This window comes from Oncorhynchus clarkii, chromosome 5, assembly GCF_045791955.1.
Source record: "Oncorhynchus clarkii lewisi isolate Uvic-CL-2024 chromosome 5, UVic_Ocla_1.0, whole genome shotgun sequence".
Classification (NCBI taxonomy): domain Eukaryota; kingdom Metazoa; phylum Chordata; class Actinopteri; order Salmoniformes; family Salmonidae; genus Oncorhynchus; species Oncorhynchus clarkii.
In genome coordinates, this window is record NC_092151.1 from 70,353,997 (window position 1) to 70,358,403 (window position 4,407).

A 4,407-nucleotide genomic window follows, 5' to 3' on the forward strand; every position below is an offset into this window, starting at 1 on the left:
TTGAGTTATGAGGAGGAGGGGGAGAGGAAGAAGGGATGGGACTCTGAACAGCCGGAAGAGAAGAGGCGAAAAAGGCAGAAGAGGAAGAAGAGAGGATACATTAGGAAGAGCTATGGAGTGAGATGGAAGGACACTGAAGAAAAGAAGAGGAATGGAGTAATTTGCATAAAGGACACTGGGACCTTGTACTCTGTAGAAAGACAATCCTGTCTTTCAGGACAGACATTTTACCCCGTGTGTGTGTGTGTGTGTGTGTGTGTGTGTGTGTGTGTGTGTGTGTGTGTGTGCGTGTGCGAGTGTGTGCGAGTGAGAGAGAGCAATAAGGGGAAATTCACTTCCACTTCAGGACTACAGAGTGACTTCTGAACTATTAAGAGCAATAAGCCCCCCACTGTTACATCACACACACACACACACTCATCACAGATGCTAAGAGCTGGTTTCTCTGGTAAATCAAAAAGACCCTGGAATAGTGAATAAACCGGTACACACACAGTTTGTAAGTCTACAGTATGTTAATATTCTAGTTCTGCCCAGAGTTAGCTACGGTAACTGGGGCAGAACCATTGCACAGCATCTCTCTCACCAGGGGGAACAAGTGATTCATAGGTCTAGACAAACCCTGCCCCTCCTCTGTCTCCCCCACCTCCCTTCTGTCCACCTCAAACTCTTTAGCACAGAGCATACACATGAGAATAGTGTGTGTGTGAGCCAGGTTATTTCCAGTGTAGTTGATGAGAGCAGCAGTGTGTGTGTTTATATGTGGGAATAGAGCATTAGGAGGATGTCAGCACTACGTTTCACTGGGTGGGTAATTTGTAATCACACTCCGTGTCCCTGCCTACTGAGACGCATCCACACTGACACACATGCACTCCTCTCAAGGGCACAGCTAAAGTCAGACCCTCAGGCCTGGAAACATTAACACCCCTCTTTCCATCTATCTTTCCATCTCGCTCTTCATCCCTCTCTCCATCCCTCCACACGCGGGAGATGAGTCCATAGCTGTCACTACATGCACCCACACATGCGAACAAGCAGGCACACAAGCAAGTAGACACTCACACACTCATGCACACACACAGACACTGACACACACACATTAACATACGCACACAGACACACACACATTAACATACGCACACAGACACACACACACAAACATACGCACACATGCACAGACACAGATACACAGCTCAATTGTCAAAGCTTTAGCTGGTCAATATCAGATGATAGATTTATGAGCAGCTAAACCGTCTCAGCAGACTCACAGCCTCAGGACAGATGAGACTGCTGTTAAGGTGTCTATTCCATGTATTGGGGGGCTGGTTTTATGTTGACAGGGCCAGAAGGGGTACATGTTAACTCGTGAGAGGACAGAGCAGGGTATAAATACTATCACTGAAGGAGCAACAGGATCAGGGGGATTCGGGGTGTGTAAAGGGTGTAAGAGGAGTGGGGGTAAAGGGTTTGAGTCCAGTGGTTGGTATGTAAGGGTGTAGAGAGGTCATGTAGGGGGTGTGTGTTTACAAATGGAAGGCTTGGGTATGTGTGTGTGTGTGTGTGTGTGTGTGTGTGTGTGTGTGTGTGTGTGTGTGTGTGTGTGTGTGTGTGTGTGTGTGTGTGTGTGTGTGTGTGTGTGTGTGTGTGTGTGTGTGTGAGGGTTCTCTCTTGGTTACAGAACTGTTGTTGCGCAGTGAGTCGCCAAGGGCAATGTACTAGAATCTTGCTGATGTCAGCAACTGACCAATAAGAGTATCCTCTGGCACCTGAGGCCCCCTTTCATCCCCCGAGAGCTCTGTGTGTCTGTGTGTGTGTGTGCATGCTGTGACCTCAGCCAAGGTCCTGTGAGTGTATCATTGTGTGTGGCTCTTGCTTCTGGTTGACTCAGGGGTGAGGGGGTTGGTATATTAAACAGCCATCAACGTTCATGTATTGTTGCAGAACGTCATGATCTTGCCATCAGATTAGGGCTGCATCTCAAGTCTACAGGGGCTTCCTCTACTTGTCTCCTCTCCTTCATATGCACTAGTGCTTCTCTAGGGCTAGAAATGAAGGAGACGAGACAAGAAAAGGAATCTTCAAACTGTAAACTGTTGCACCTGAGGAGGACAGTCATAGAAACCAATTACTGAAAATAATAATAATAATAACAATATTAATCCTGTTCAGATCCGAGAGTAGAAAGAGAGAAGTAGACCTCCGTCTTAGCGCTGTCAGTGCCATTAATAATCTAGTGATATTGGTGAAATTATCCACAGTTACTTACGTGTCCTTAAAAATGGCCTTTAACAAATTACAAAAAAACGTTTCGTTGTGTTCAAATGTGTAGCATATTAAAAACTTTATAGCTTATTGTTTTATTGATTTTTACTTTCCTAAAACAATAATTGTCCACTTTACGGTTCAGCTGTCCAAGATTAGAGCACTAAATCCCCCAGGGCATTCATTACATGCAGACAGGCAAATACACCAAGGTGTCCAATGTGGATGAATATTATACAAATAAATCTAAAGGAAGAGAAGGTTAGGCCTAGCCTTAGAGAGGCCGAGAAATGTTCCTGACACCGACATGCTTTCTTTATCCTGTCAGGCTACTATGATACAGATAGGCGTACAGAAGGAGGCTAATTGGTTCATATTTTTTTTATAAAGATTAAAGGAGTAACTTTGGTAGGCCTAAAACATTCTTCCTCACCTCAAGTTCAACTGTCGGAGAGAGTTGGAGCTCTGGTGCACACTGCCTTCATAGCCCTGCAGTAGCTAAGCCTGATAATAGACACACCACACCAAACCTTCATAAAATACCAACAGGTTAATACATTGCGGCAACAATTTCAACGATTTTACTGAGTTACAGTTCATATAAGGAAATCAGTCCATTGAAATTCATTCATTAGGCCCTAATCTATGAATTTCACATGACTGGGCAGAGGTGCAGCCATGGGTGGTCCTGGGTTGGCGTGGTTACACTTGGTTTATTCAGCTTCTTGATATGCCACAATTGTCAGGTGGATGGATTATCTTGACAAAGGAGAAATGCTCACTAACAGGGATGTAAACAAATTTGTGCACAAATGTTTAGAGAAATTAGCTTTTTGTGCTAATATTATGTACAGTGCCGGCCCCCTTGAACTTTGCGACCTTTTGCCACATTTCAGGCTTCAAACATAAAGATATAAAACTGTATTTTTTTGTGAAGAATCAACAACAAGTGGGGCACAATCATGAAGTGGAACAACATTTATTGGATATTTCAAAATTTTTAACAAATCAAAAACTGAAAAATTGGGCGTGCAAAATTATTCAGCCCCCTTAAGTTAATACTTTGTAGCGCCACCTTTTGCTGCGATTACAGCTGTAAGTCGCTTGGGGTATGTCTCTATCAGTTTTGCACATTGAGAGACTGACATTTTTTTCCCATTCCTCCTTGCAAAACAGCTCGAGCTCAGTGAGGTTGGATGGAGAGCATTTGTGAACAGCAGTTTTCAGTTCTTTCCACAGATTCTCGATTGGATTCAGGTCTGGACTTTGACTTGGCCATTCTACACCTGGATATGTTTATTTTTGAACCATTCCATTGTAGATTTTGCTTTATGTTTTGGATCATTGTCTTGTTGGAAGACAAATCTCCGTCCCAGTCTCAGGTCTTTTGCAGACTCCATCAGGTTTTCTTCCAGAATGGTCCTGTATTTGGCTCCATCCATCTTCCCATCAATTTTAACCATCTTCCCTGTCCCTGCTGAAGAAAAGCAGGCCCAAACCATGATGCTGCCACCACCATGTTTGACAGTGGGGATGGTGTGTTCAGCTGTGTTGCTTTTACGCCAAACATAACGTTTTGCATTGTTGCCAAAAAGTTCCATTTTGGTTTCATCTGATCAGAGCACCTTCTTCCACATGTTTGGTGTGTCTCCCAGGTGGCTTGTGGCAAACTTTAAACAACACTTTTTATGGATATCTTTAAGAAATGGCTTTCTTCTTGCGACTCTTCCATAAAGGCCAGATTTGTGCAATATACGACTGATTGTTGTCCTATGGACAGAGTCTCCCACCTCAGCTGTAGATCTCTGCAGTTCATCCAGAGTGATCATGGGCCTCTTGGCTGCATCTCTGATCAGTCTTCTCCTTGTATGAGCTGAAAGTTTAGAGGGACGGCCAGGTCTTGGTAGATTTGCAGTGGTCTGATACTCCTTCCATTTCAATATTATCGCTTGCACAGTGCTCCTTGGGATGTTTAAAGCTTGGGAAATCTTTTTGTATCCAAATCCGGCTTTAAACTTCTTCACAACAGTATCTCGGACCTGCCTGGTGTGTTCCTTGTTCTTCATGATGCTCTCTGCGCTTTTAACGGACCTCTGAGACTATCACAGTGCAGGTGCATTTATACGGAGACTTGATTACACA